Here is a 15,654-nt window from a genome sequence, read left to right as displayed (position 1 = left end):
ATTTCGAATTTTGGCATGCAAAATTACATTACCTTAAATGAAGCGAAAAGATTGTGTACCTTAAAATTCAAAATAATTTCGACTATTAATGAATAAAATAATAAAAATTGATCAATATTTACCTGGAGTTAATTTTTGCATGGAAGTATCTCTGGATAAACGAATGTTATAACTGTGTGAAAAAGGTTTTCAATATCCCCGAGATATGCTGAAATACTCAAAAAATAAATTTAACATTAAGGGGTCTAAACTTTGAACGAAACTACTGCCACCATATTTATCATATTGCAGCTACCTCATATTTTTGGGGGGTCAGAAATCCAAATATGTCGAAAACACGGTATGTTTATTCAAAGAAAGTACGTTTATGCGTCTGATTTCGAAACTTAAATGTATTGTCTGCGCTAATTAGCATATTTGTGGTCACCCCTTTGAACATCGAGTTCTAGAACATGAAAAATTTTATCCCTTGTAATACTAAAATGAAAAATCTAATCTAAAGTAACTCTGGGAGTTTCGTTTATTTTTTTGCACACTGTACTTCAACTACATTCTTCAAACATTTTACTAAACTAAAATATAGGAAAGACCCATAAACGAATGATACCTAATTATACAATGTTATGATGAGGAATAATTATCCCGTAAGAACTGATTTATAGTTTGGGGAAAGACCATCCAATACTTACTAGATGAAAAATAGCACAGGTTAGTTGAAAAAGCAGAGATTATTAATTACAATCACTGGGAACTGTGAATTCTTCCGAACAGTTACAATTAAAGATCTCTCGCTCTCACGGTATTTCTCAAAAGAGCAATAAATCAACTAGTGATATCCATTTACCGAATTCTATCCTATATAAAATTGTAGTGGGAGAGTAAGGTAGTGTAACTACCACTACAATAATACAATCTCAATTGACTAGTATATAAAATGTGTTAGCTCCATTGTATCGTGAGGTACCGTAGTAGGTAGATGAAGGTAGATGAAGTAGGATCGTAGGTAGATGAAGATTAACGTGGTCAATAATTTTTTCCCCGCGAGATTCACAGTCAAAGCAAACCATTGGTTAAGATTAACTGCAATAGTTGCATCATCTTGCAAAGTAATAGATATTAGCTGTTTTAATATACACCTAACTTATTTAAATTTTTGATACCTTCTCTTTGATTTTAGTTAACTGTTTTCGATTTTCGTAAGACTTAGTTTGAGGTTGTTTTTTTTAATCTAATTTTGTTTTTATATCTCAAACTCTTTAACTTTTCTTTTGTTGAGTTTAAGTTCAATCGATTGTTTCAGTTTATTTTTCTAAGGGCTTCTTGTTAAAACTACAGCTCTTTGTTATTTCAAGGCGAATTCGCCCTCATGTGTTTGGAATCTAAAAGACTGATTCGATTGAAACCTACAATGCAGATAAAGGCAAAGTAGATTGGTCTTAAACACCTGATTACTGCAATCACAAAGAAGCTTATCAATTGGATCTGATTGGTTCGTCTCTGATTAAAATTTCAGCTGACGAAAATTAATTTCATTAAAAATATATTAATCAATGAGCCACACACAAAAGAACTTTAATCATTGAATAGAATTTTCAATTGTTGCTAGTTTATTATAAGTCTCGGTCACCAGATTGGAATCTTGCTATTGCGTGATAATCTAGCCGGGGTAACTTTGCAACCACTTATCAACTGCTTAAATAAAGTGCAGTTTAAAAGGGTTTAAAAATCACAGGCAAAGAAGTAGGAGTGGATGCGTTGTCTTTCTACGAAGCTGTAACATAATTTATCTTACATTCTTTGCCACCTCCAAAACGTCTAGATTTTTTGAATGCCTAAAATGACCATCCGAACGAGATAGAACTTGTATTATACACGAACATGTAGGTAAACTTCCATCCTTAGGTGAATAATAAAAAGTGATATATGATTTCAGGAAGTACACTATCGTGAACAAAATGTAGAACCTTTTAACAGCAAGCTAAATTGTTGGAAGAAAAGAAATTATTTCTAAAAGATATTAAACTTATATGGTTGATGTGGACTCTGGATAGTTCTTAAACCATACCAGTATTATTTAGAAGCGAACAGGAAGTACAATTTCGGCAACTACGCTACTTCTTAAACAAAGCGTTATTCCTAGCATCAAATAATAGTTAGCTATCAAAGAAACAAGTAGATAACAGAATAAGTTGTTCAACAATTATTTTAGGCACTTAATAATTTGCAAACAACAATAGATTTGTTGCATGCTTTCATAGGATGTACAAAAATTACAATGAAAACTAGTAAACTAGTAACTTAAATAAGCACTTGACGCGGTGTGTGTATATATATATATATATATATATATATATATATATATATATATATATATATATATATATATATATATATATATATATATATATATATATATATATCATAACCTAAAAATTAGAAATATTTCGAATCATAAGTTTAAAATATGAATATGCCCGCACTCAAAAGAACTTCATCAAATTTATTAAATCTTTAATACCGATATTTTTTCCAAACTTCGGCAACTGGTTATCATTCACGGGTTTGTTCAAATCATTCTCCCAAAAGTAGCGAAATGGTATCGTCGGATACCACGTGCCTAAGGCGGAGTCAAATACCAATACCTGGTGAACAAACAGTAGTTACTCTTCTCGGTGGCTTTTTTTAAATCAGATTAAGCTATATGTATTATTAGAAGATTTTCCGTTCAAAATAAAGATTAATTATATTTAGTATAATTTAGAATAAGACTATTGTTCGATGTCGACTCCTATTAGTCAAAATTTACCATAAGCAAGACATTTTTCTTGCACATGGCGCAATATATTTCTTTCTTAACACAAAGACAGGCAGGATAAACAGGCAAAGATACGAAAACAAGTAATAAATCAACGGCACTGTATTTAGTTAACTTCACGTTAATTAACATTCTAACTCATGCGGAGAAACTTAGCTCAACTTTAACACGCCATTTAGGTTATGACCAATCAACTGGCTCTGACATATGTCCCATGTGTGGGTATCATAGTCTTTTGCCAAGTGCAAGTACCCAACTGTATGTGCCTCCATGTATTGTTATTTTTTAGATTTCGATAGCATTTCCTCCCACTTAAATATTAACCCCCAAATGTGTATAATTTTTTTTGTTATTAATTTTAATAAAGCTACTAAAAATGTATATTAAGGGCAATAACTATGGAACCCTCTGCAGAGTTACTTCTGATATTTAATTGGTTACTTTTGTTTCATTCTATCGTCCTGAAATATGTTATATTTTATTTGCGGTATTAGTAAACACTCATAGTATATTTTATATTGATTTCCTTTAATTATGCTTTTGATGGTACGGTTTTCTTTTCACGAAACCCTTTTCCTTGCTTTGGATCTAAAAGATTTTTTTAATCAATTGTACATTATATATTGTAAATTTTTAATGCCATTAAACACAAAAATATATTCTTTCAATGATTTTCTAAAAGCTTCTTCAAAATGTAGTAAGTAACTAATTTCTGTAAATTATTGTATTGAATGCCAGAAAGCTATAATGATCTTGAAATATTTCTTTATAATCCAATTGGCACTGCGTTATTTTCACCTAAAAATAAAATAAAATAACTGTTGTTAAACACATTTTAATTAAATTTAAAAATTACTTAAGCTATCTTCTATGCATACGGAAATTAACTTTATTGTCAAATTGTGAATATGTATTTCATTACCCATCGTGAAAAATGTCTTTTCCGTCTAAAAATTATATTTTGTATTATTTGTGTGGCATATTGCATGCATTAGTAAAATTGTCTGCATGATTTGTATTGCGTACAAAATTGACAGGACAAACTGTGAATTAAATTTACGAAATTACGTCTATAGATTTCACTTAATTAATAACAGGTTTATGAATTAAAATTGTGTGCATGGAGTAAATTCATGAAAACCTGATTCATTAATTTATTTAAAGCTGTTTTCAAGAGCTAAAAAAGCTGTATCCCACTTATTCAATGGTCCCAATGAAAATACCCTGGAGTTGCTTTATCACTCAAATTTTGTAGGTGAGACCAGAAGGTCATCACCAGGTTTATCAGTGGACAATTGAGATGTCTGTCTTATTCCAATAGAACTAAGGTTTTCCTAAACTGTGTTTAGTGTGCTGGCATCAGGCCACCCTTGACCATATGATACATTTGCCTGATGATTTTCAAATATGATCTTTTCAAAAACCTTGTTCTAGTATTAGACTTTCTTAGAGTGACATATTTCATAGACCTAATTTAATGTTGCTAATCAACGGAGGTATGCAACAACAGCAAAAATGGAATAAATTAAGTGCTTAAACTAAAAGTGTGAAAATCTTGATGAATGGAAAAACAATTAAACAGCGTTTTTTTTCTTGTTGCCTATCAGATCATTACATTTTGTCTGGCACAATCATTGTATTTACGTTAATTTGACCTTTAGTATTATTTGTCTGACCATCTGTCAGATTTTTCCTCCGACTGCATAACATTATTACAGAAAAAATTCTAGGTATTTTAAATACATTATCTCATAGATTTTTAAGTTGATTGAAAAATCTGAGGAAAAAATTTTCAACTAAATTTTAATTTAATGAAATTAGCCTGATTTCCTAAGTAGAACGAATCAAACTGTTTATTTCTATCTACATTCATTTTTGCTTGATTTTTTTTACGTTCTCTCGTTTTTGAAAGACTCAGCATTTCTGTTAAGAATGTGATAGCAAATTTTTTCAATACTTTAACATTTACAGATAACAGCTTTATTATAAATGTTGTTATAACTCACCCGAACGTTTCTGGCAATAAGGGCAACAGTTGCAACCAAAACCTAGTACTGGATATTCATCACTTGCACAGTTCGGTGGTGGACAATTCTTGACGTCACATGGCAACTTGTATGGGCAAAGTTGCTGTGACATGGAAAGATGAGCAACAACAAGAAGTAGAGGGAGGATTTTAATGATATACATTTTATTTCTCTTCCAAGTCTGAAAAAAAAATTTTGTGTAACTTTTTAATGATATTTCGAACTTAAACATTATCTTACGTACGCACCCGTATGTAAGATTTGAATTAACTGAGCATGGTCGCGTTTATTTTAATGCTACATATCTGCACGCTATGTTGGCGTGACTAACGCTTCAAAGACAAAACTGCTAACTCACTGTTTACAGCTGTTAAATGTTTTGATTCTACTTAAGCCTACCTTCTAACTTAAAACAGGGACATGGATTGATAATTTGAAGAAATAAGTTGATGAAATTTAGAAAAGAATCTTGTGATATTACAACAATTGGTTAAATGAAGAGATCATCTACTTCCATTGTAAATTTGTTTTGATTTTGTAGTTAAAATGATTTTCTACTAATTTAGCTTTTTTAACTGATGAATTTTTGTGAAATATCGTATTTACGTGAGTTTGATACTTTTTCACGGGTGCATGCGCATTTCACCAGAATTGACGCATGCGTACTAAGAGTACTTTATTTTTAGGATACAATGAGTTCATTTTTAGACATGGTCAATGAGCGAGGGCCGGTGTAGCCTGGATTTTAGGGAACTGGACCCTTGTCCAAGAGGTAGTAGGTTCAACACCCACCGGCTGAAGGCTCCCAGAGTAGTAAAGGGTGACTGATGCAAGTTAAATATTTCGAGTTACAAAGTCCTCCATGTTCCAATAACAAATCATACCTCTAAGGGAACTAATCCAGGAGTTTCCTTGACTCATGGATTGGCTCAAAATTACAAGACTACGGAGCTGATCATTAGTAAACCCAAAATTGGGTCGGCAGTTCAACGACGGATATAAAAAAAAATAAAATGATCGTATCTGAACTGAGATTTTCCCGGACATATCAGAGAGAGATATTTTCCCATTGACCCAGGTTCGAATTTCGATGCTATTTGGATGATTTCTGTATTATTTATGACCCTCGCCGATCAGAGATCATAAATAAGATGAGTCTTAAGTTAGAGAGCTCTTAAGTAAAGATTTAGACGATTTTAAAAAGTGTTAAATAAAAAACATAAATTAAATATAATAAGATATTAACACAGGAAAGACTCCCGTTGCATTTTACGGGAGTCTAATAAGCAAACTAGTCATAATATTCTTTCTTTTTTAAATTGGACTTCTTTTATATCATCATTATATCAGTTTATTTAGATTGAAAAATATTATTTGCGTTTGGTGCAGGGGAGTCAATTTTAGCTCTTATTCCATTAAACGCTGCATTCAACTTATTAGGAGAAATACGGAAAACACTGAAAATAGAAGATAGCACAAAAAATATATCATTGACATACACACCGAAGAGCCATTACACACTCCATCTACAACAATGGGTTCGCCCAGATTTTCATGGTTTCTCGCCCAGGAACAATGTTTTCATGGGCACATTAGGACCCATAATCCTCACAGAACAATCCCTGACGTCTGTAAGCTACTTGAACATAGTTCACCCATTCATGGCAACAGTTTTTCCTGCGGGGGATGGTGTTTACCAACAGGATAATGCACCATGTCATAAGGGTCGAATCGTCGAAGAACATTCCAGTGACTTTCAAGTCATGTCTTGGCCCCCAAATTCACCTGACCTTAATACAATAGAGCATTTGTGGTCCTACTTGGAAAACCAAATTCGTGCTGCCACGCTACCCCCTCGCAATGTGAGGGAATTGCAGGACCAGTTGGTGAGCGCTTGGTACCAGATACCTCAGACTACCTATCAGCACCTTGTGGAATCAATGTCACTGCGGGTGCTAGCAGCTTTGAGGGCTAAAGGTGGTCCTACATGTAATTAGTAGGGTAGTCACAATGTAATGGCACTTCGGTGTATACAGATATATTGATAGAATAAGGAGTTTTCTCCAAATTCTTACCCAATTTTTTAAATAAATAAGTAAAATTTTGTTTTTATAATTAAAGTGAGTAGATTTTGTATTATAAACGCAAGGTTTATCCTTCCACCTTCCGATAAAAGAAAATAAAAAACATTCTCAGGTGGGTAAATATTTGTTTCAAATGAATTGATTATAAGCTTTTAGTAATATGTTTGAAATAAGTAATATTAAGTAATATGTATAACATTGCCACTTTTAACAAGCATGAAATACGAATTTACAACTAATTTCCCTGTGAGTTTTATTTCATTGATTTATGGATGCCCAAGGAGCAGAGAGTAAGATATTAAAAATGACAAAAGTTTTTTTATAAATTGTCAGATTTGGATAAGCTTGGGATAGATAAGAGCGCAACAACGAGAAAAGAAAAGTATTTCGAATAGTTACCAATACATAATTACAAAACTTCGGAGGAAGACGAATGCATTTATTTGTTGTGAGAGCAAAAAAAAAAAAAAAAAAAAAGAAGAAGAAAAGAAAAAAGAAGAAAAAAACCTAAGCGAATTTCCTTGCAGTGAGATTACAAATGAGCATTTAATAAAATAAATAGGCAATCATGCAAATTGCAAAAAAATGTTTCCAAAAGTTAATAATAACTCCAGTGCTTCGAATGAAAGCATCTATCTTACTGTAGTCTTTTGTTTATCTTTATCTTTGCTATATGAATAGCGACCCCAATCAATATTGCTTGTAGGGTTGTAAAATATGGTCACATGAAGCGTATTTGGCCAATCTCTAAATAGTGACATTCATTTTCAGCAACAATGAAATCAAAGCAAGTAGCTGTTTGATTTGATATGGTGGTATGCATCTATAATAATAAAACGAAGGGTTTGAGCGTGTTTATCTTTATCTTTGCTATATGGTAATTAACCCCAAATTACATAACTTATAGGATTGCAAAATATGGACACATTAACTGTGTTTGGTCAATCTCCAAACAGTGACATTTATTTTCAACAACCATGAAATCAAAGCTAGTAACTGTGGAATTTAATATGATTGTATACAGCTATAATAATAGAACAAGTTTGCACGTGTGTGTCTATCTCTTGAAACTTAAGAACCGTTTGTATTAGCATCTTTAATATCGACATTGGGTGAAAAGGTACATTTAGACCACGATCCTAAAACTGGCTAAAAAGTTTCAATGAGTTTGCTCGGTAGGTACTTGAGAAAAATCAATTTTTCTCATATCTTTCGAAAAATCATGTTTTGAAAAATAATTTTTCGGTAGGTAGGTACATTATTTACCTCGCACTAGAGCTGCACAATGGGCTATTGGCGACGGTCTACCTCGAACCCATGAACTCTCGGACATGGGCCTAGTGCCCTACCGACCAGGCTATCTCAGTCTGGTACTTTTTTAAAATGCTTTAAAAATTTTTTTTTATTTCTGTTATTTATAATAATATTAATATTTCGAAAGGGTTAAGAGATGAACTTTAAAGATTATAATATTTAAATGTTTTTCAGTCAATAGTAAGTCCATCTTAGGTTAAAATGTAAAATAAATAAATAAGTAAACTTAAATTATGACTATACGCATTTAATTTGAGAAAGGATTTATAGAAAAAAAAAGATGTAACTAGATTAATTACTTAAGAAAACTGTTATTAATTTTTTGTAAGCTAATTGAGTTTTGCTTCTAATTTTTAACAATTTTTAACAATTTTAATATTAACTTCTAAGCTGTGTTTAGAAGGTTAAAACTAAACAATAAAAGTTGCAAAACCCAAATGAAAATGGATTGTTTCTTGAAAAGTACTTGATAATGTCAACACTAGTTCATTTATAACCAAGCTTTCATTTCGTAAAAATAACTTTATATTCATGACAATTACTGAAAGTTTACTTACGTGTAAGCCATAAAAATACCACGTGACTTGTTTTAGCGCTGACACATTTTATAGCAGTAGGTTGGATAGCAAACTTTTGTGAGATTTTAATAAAATATTTGTTGGCACATTTACGTCAGCAAGTTCCAACGATCTTGTCTTGCTTTTAATTGCCTTAGTATGAAGTGAACGATTAAAAATTCACAACTTAAATAATTTTTTACAAATATTGTAGAATTATAAATATAGCAAATACTACATATAATAAAATCAAAAAGATGCAATGACAGCTGGTCCGTCAATAAAATATTAAATTGCATATTACTTTAAGCAATAATTAAATAACAATCCAAGTAAACTATTTCCATGTATTTTCTGATGTTAAACCCCATATAAGTGCGTTCATAGATTTTGATGCTTTACATGCAATGATTTGACAATAAATCTTTTAATATGTTTTTTGAGCAGTATATTGCTAATTGGCTAAAAATAATTTTAAAACTATACATAAACGGTAAGCGTTCTTAAATATTTTTATTGAATTCTCAATTTTTTTCCAAAAAGTAGATGAAGTTTATATAATTATAATTGCGTTTCGGTCATTAATGAGCTTAAACATATACTAAAATGGTCCAGTTTATTATATGAAAAGTAATATCTTTCTATCTTGATGTATTTTGAGAAGTCTTAAACCATTGACTGTTTTCGCGTTTAGTTGGTTCGAATGTTTTATTGATTGTTAAACATATATTTAAAGTAAGTAGAATACCGTAAAAGAAATATTCACATAATAATATTGCAAGAGTATAACATTCGCTGCAACGGACACTTAGCATCGATATTTCTTTTTGATTGTTGGTATTTGTCATTCAATAAAATTGACTGATAAAAAATTATAACTTTTGTTTAACTGCAGTAGTACTGGTATATTCCAATTAGATAGATTGCAATAGCAAATATGATTTCCACTCCCAGAAAATTAAGCGACATGCCAAACACGCTATCTTATCTTTAAACCAATTTAAGCAACCGAATTAAACCTCTTGACAATAACCAGGGAAGACTCAGATAAAACTAAAACGAGATTTAAAAATCAACTAAACATTATAACTATTCTTTATCAATGTTTTTATTTTGCATTTTAAACGTTGTTAGATTAAACATAGTATCTAAAGCAATTCTACTAATAATTCAGCATTTGATTTCCGTCTTATCCAAACCATAATAAGATAAATTCAACTTCTTTTTGAAAACACTTGGTTTGAAATATTACTTTCGCCAACCGCATTTATTCACATAATTACTAAAACTGAATAAATAAATAGAGTAAATAGAATATTTTAATGAATATAAACCAATATCGATATGTTTTAATACTATCGATGTCATTAAACTGAACATAACTCGATAAGTATGATAGGATATTAATGTAAATATTGCTAATTTTTAATAATTAGTGTTATCCCGATAAATAACGCCATGATAATTAATGCTAAATCTTATTGATATTTGGAGACCAAGTCGGAAGAACGGTTTACGTCCATTTTCACAAAAATTACGATTGGATCGTCCTCTGTTGCATTTTGCCGAATACTAACTTTTGAGGATTCGATTCCCCCCGAGAGTTATTACGCAGTGAAAATAGGCCATACCAGCAAAATTTTCGTGACCAAAATCTCCAAATGAGCACATAATGAACATAATAATCGGAATTTAATGAACATAAATCATACTTTTCTTCATTTTATTTCAGTAGTATCAATATGTTTTGTATAATATGTTTTCATGCTATCATATCACTTTGACACTTTATGCATGACTTGAAAAAAATAAGTTTTTATTAAAAAAAATAATAATATTCTTCCTAAAAGTTATGTAAGAATCATAAATAAAGTAGTAAAATCATAATCTTCATCATAAATAGAGTACTTTTGTAAATACCAAATTGCGTCAAAAGTAATGTTACTTGACATACTATATTTATATAGGAAAATGTTAAATATTTATATCTATATTATCTAAATATTTTTGAATATATGTTTCATTATAATAAAAAGTTACTTACTCACGTTAAGTTACTAACTGGATGTACTTTTTTTCAAGTATTACTGTTTAAAAGAGGTTTGCTTTGATTTTATGCAAAGTAACGCAATAATGAGGAAAAAGGTGAATAAGAAAATTCAACAGAAGATAGATATGATAATTTAACAGTCGGCCGTCAAACTGACATTTATAAACACAGCCGTTGTTGAGAAAACAAAAGGAGATTGCGTAAGTGTAAAAACGTCTACCGCAAACACTAATAGTTACATTTTTCTATGAAAAAGAAGAAAGCTTTGGATATCGTGACCACATAAATCGGATTTTATTGTTATCTCTTATTTGTTAAAAAAATTTATATTAATGACGCAATTATATTGTAAGCAATCGGGTTTTCCAAATAATTACATAATTGATTAATTTTAAAAGTTGAAAATTAATAGATTTCATTTAAAAGTGGCGAGACAAATTTTAGCATTATAAATAATCCTTTAATGATTTAAAAAGCATTTATAGGTTGTTTATTGTTTAAACTAGCTCAATTAATCGAAAGAAATTTTGCTGATGGAGCAAAAATCTATATCTTTCTTATACGTAAAAATTTAAATAATTACATGCAAACAAATTTGCTAAATCCAAGGAGGAGTGTTTTAAGTTTAAAAAAAAAAACATATTGTTTTTCTATGAATTCGGAATTATTTTGGTTTGAGTTGGTTTGTATGAGAAACAAATTGCGGTGTTTATTTGGTAAGGAAAATTACATAAGAAAATTTTTATTTAAAGGAGCGCAACATTTTTTTTTATGTTAAGATATATTATTTTTTGCTTCTTTTTAGTTTAACTAAGTTGTTCTCGGAGCATCTCTAAGGTAAAAAATTATCAAATTTAACGGGTAATAAATTATTTAAACTATAATCATTAAAATGCTGGTGTAAATTATATCATTGTAAAAAGATAATTTATTAAAGGGTTCTCAAAAAATGGAAAATAATAAAATCTAAAAACTGACGAACAACTGAATTACATCAAAATTTAATTAAATTAAACCTGTCCTCGAAATTTTAAACTTGTTGGATGCAAGCATTCTCTATGGCTTTTCAAATAATTTCTTTATTGTAAAGCATAAATAATGTTGAATTCATTCAATTAATTTCAAATCATTCAATTTCCTTCACATAGCCATGGGGGATCAGGAGAGGAAGCGTTCGCATTAGAATAACATGGATCAGGTTCAAATTCCAGTGATGGCAGGTTTCATCGACCACAGTTCCATTAAAAAGTTTGACCACGAAGGCAAAGTTTCGCCTGCTATTTGATCCAGGAGTTCCCTTACCTTCTGAATTGGATTCAAAATTACAAGGCTATGGAGTTGAACGATAGTAGTAGTAAGCACAAAAAATTGGGTCTGCTTAGCGACGGTAATAAAATAAAATAAAATTTCATTCACAAAAATATGCTGATTTTAATAATTTTAATTACACTTCTACAGTGGTTGGAATTGATAATAATCCATCGGGTGTTAAAAAGATTAAATTTTTTTGCAGCTTTAAGCAATCAATCTTAATGTCCGAATAATTTACTTTTTCGTAAGTTATTTTTGTAGGTTGAACATGGTTCCGTAAGTTGAACACTGTTTTTGGTAGTAAAAATCACACTACAAATCCACTTTTTGTAAAATAAATGCAACGCTTGTAAAATATTTATTCAGCTTTAATATTTATTTATGCCTTCAAATTATTATATCTTCATAGAATTCTAATGTTTTCATTCACCGTAATTTTAATGCGGCAAATTTAAAATGTTTCTTAAATATTTAGTTTACGCTTCGTTCTTTCTTGACATGATCGAAGAAAATCATCGACGTTTTAATGAGGCTTTTTAACAGCCAAATATTTCTCTAAATCCATATTGCATAGTTATTTAGTTATTACACGAGCATAATATGTAAAAGTTTATAATGTAATTTCACTATACAAATAATTTCGAAACATTTGAATTGTCTTTTCTTACACGATGCTAAATAAGTGAAGAAAAAAAAGACGGAATAATAGCTTATGTATATTTTTAAGTATGTATATTTTTAAAGCGTGTAGTCTGAAAACTTTTAAGAGAAGATGAGTTCAAAGGAACCTAAAATATGACAGCAATAGAAATGCAAGTTTAGAACACTTTTAGTACAATTAAATGCTTTAATAACCGGTTAAATGACGTTTTAGTGAATTTGAGTAAATGAGAACTAAAGTTTATATATTCTTTATTTTTGTTTTTTCGACTAATCCTTATGTTTTAGTGCATATTTTTGAAGGCATAACTTACTAAATTTTTGGGGGTCTATTTATTTGATTTTAACTCTTTTATAAAGGAGGATTATAATGATTTATGAGCTTAGCATTTGCTTGCTTTTATGGACTGTTTTTAATATTTTTCATCGAATATAATTGTAATTGAAAAGGTAAAATAAACATACATATATTTAGGTTTACATTCATTGAATAAATTTTAACAACCTTAATTTGAAACAAACTGGCATCTAATTTTCTCTAGCTGTGTTAGTCCGAAAACCGATCAAACAAGATTCGGAGACAGGGTGAAGCTCAACTTTCACGGAGTAGATGTTTCATCGGTATGTCTTTTTAAAAATGTCACTTAACTGGTTCTTCCACTAAGCTCTTCAATTATCAAGGAACTTCTTTCGACTTAGATTTTTTTCAGAAAAATATCTAAAATTTTCTTATGATCAACTGAGATTACTTAATGCTTTTAAAAATCGAAGAAATTGTAGTAGCGAAATCGAAGAAAATATTTATGAATTAAAATGTTTCTCATTTCCGTTCAGGCCAGAGGCATTGGTAAATGATGAAAAATGAATAATACTATGAAGGCAAAGGATTTGGTATGGATTTTAAATCATATTTTTATTCTTAAAAAGTATAACATCTTCGTTTGAGTTGCAATCAGTAATTTTTTCATATTGTCTGAGATAGCATTTCTAATGAATGTAAAAATTGAAAACGTGAGTTTTAGTTGCGGAATCGACGAAATTATTTATGAATTAAAATATTCCTCATTTCCGTTCAGGCTAGTGACATCAGTAAATGATGTAAAGCAAATAATACTAAGAAGATCAAGTAGTTGCATGGATGTTAAATCACGTTTTCATTCTTGAAAGCAATAATATATTGGTTTGAACTCTAGCTAAAATGAGTAATTTTTTTATATTGTCTGAGATAGAATTTCTAATTAATCGGAAAATTAAAAACATGAGTTTATAATGACGAATAGGAATGTTCCACGAAAAATGGATACTTAACAGTACATATCCTCATACACTGTTAGAAATTTCCCGGAAAAAAAGCTAAATAACGATCTGACATTTTACCATATTTAAACAAAACAGTCGAATAACCATAAATAAGATGGTACTAAAACCATTAACAATCAGAAAAATCGTTTATTAACTATTTTTTTTACCTAAAACGGTTAAATAACACGAATTTTGATGCACCAACTAAGCTCACCTAATAAAGCAACTTAGTTCTCAGCAACTACGTACATATTAAAGCAGCAGGAGCTAATCTGTCAATCTCTTGACCGACAGAAGGGGGGAAAGGTGGGTTCGAGTCTCAGCAATGACACCTCCATTCCCTTTAACACACATGCAGAATTTCCAGTGTCCTGCACTCTTCAATGTCCATTATCTAACGAGAAACCTAGCTTTTATGTCCAGTTAAATTTCTTAATGGTTTTGAAACCATGGTAGCTGTAAATAGTTAAAAATCCATATAATTTTGCATTCATGATTTTATAACCATACTAGTCGTATACGGTTTGAAAACCATAAAGGTGAGAAATATTCTTTACCGTAAACTTTACATTCAATAGGATGGACAGACTGCTGCCGTTTGTTTTACCATAATTTTAGAATGAAAATTCCAACAGTGTGGTGTAAAATCAAAAAGTTTAATGAAACTAATACAATAAAAATTATATCAATAAAAAGATATTCACTAAACATAATTAAGGTGATTTTCATGAGGTGATTCAAGCATGATTCTGTTTGTAAATAGTTGGCAGGTGATAAGAATAAATAAAGACCACTTTGTTAAGTCTAAACATTGCAGCGCTATTGTGATCATTCTGGAATTTAATATAATATTTAAGGGATATAATTAATGATTTAGAAAGACAATTTATTTATGGAATTCATTTTCCATGGAAGCGTTTGCACCGAAAAAATATTTAATGGATTATATTTATTGACTTACTGTTAGGCTGGTGGAGGTAAAATGTCGTCAAAAATGTTTATAAAATTATTCTGCTACTATTTCGACTAAATTTACTAAATTTATTTCGATTTTTTTTAACCCTGGAAAAAGTGAAAGTTTACGAAAAATTAAATTATATGAAAAAAAAAGTTAATTTCTTTGCCCTCAGCTCTCCGAAAGGAGAAAGAAAATATGCTTAAATGATATATCAGTTGGGTTATATGAAATATATTATGTATGTCTTAAAATTACTAAATAGATAAATAAAATGAAAAAGAAAAAAAATATAGCAAAAAAAATGAAATCTGAGCTTAAACAATTGCCTATTTCTTTTTTTTTTTAAATAATTTCATGTTATTTAATTATTTGTAATCGTTCGCATTTTTAACTTCGCTAATGTTTTAAATAGAACATTATAGATATCAAAATATTTACTGAAAATTAATAACCGACTTTAAATTGTTACCTAAATTTCTGAATAATTAAAATTCAAATTCATTCATAACTACTTTTTCGGTCAAAAAATTACACCATGCATTTTTTGAGTTCCATTATTATCTCAGCTACACAGTA

The 15,654-nt window shown here is 29.9% G+C and overlaps 1 long non-coding RNA gene across 2 annotated transcripts; it reads right to left on the bottom strand.

Moving 5' to 3' along the window:
- Positions 1-3,396: 3,396 nt before the first annotated feature.
- LOC107438466 (uncharacterized) lies at positions 3,397-11,013 on the bottom strand. 2 transcript variants are annotated; one of them, XR_015433465.1, is made up of 3 exons: positions 10,846-11,013; positions 4,822-5,023; positions 3,397-3,613 (listed from the first exon to the last, which is right to left on the bottom strand). It is a non-coding gene; the product is annotated as an uncharacterized LOC107438466 (long non-coding RNA). The 2 variants fall into 2 exon arrangements; XR_001583372.4 differs by having other exon boundaries at positions 10,842-11,011.
- Between the last annotated feature and the right edge of the window lie 4,641 nt (positions 11,014-15,654).

This window comes from Parasteatoda tepidariorum, chromosome 1 (genome assembly GCF_982258835.1).
Source record: "Parasteatoda tepidariorum strain Cologne lab strain chromosome 1, Ptep-v5.0, whole genome shotgun sequence".
Classification (NCBI taxonomy): Eukaryota; Metazoa; Arthropoda; class Arachnida; order Araneae; family Theridiidae; genus Parasteatoda; species Parasteatoda tepidariorum.
This window is presented reverse-complemented; position numbering and strand designations above follow the sequence as displayed.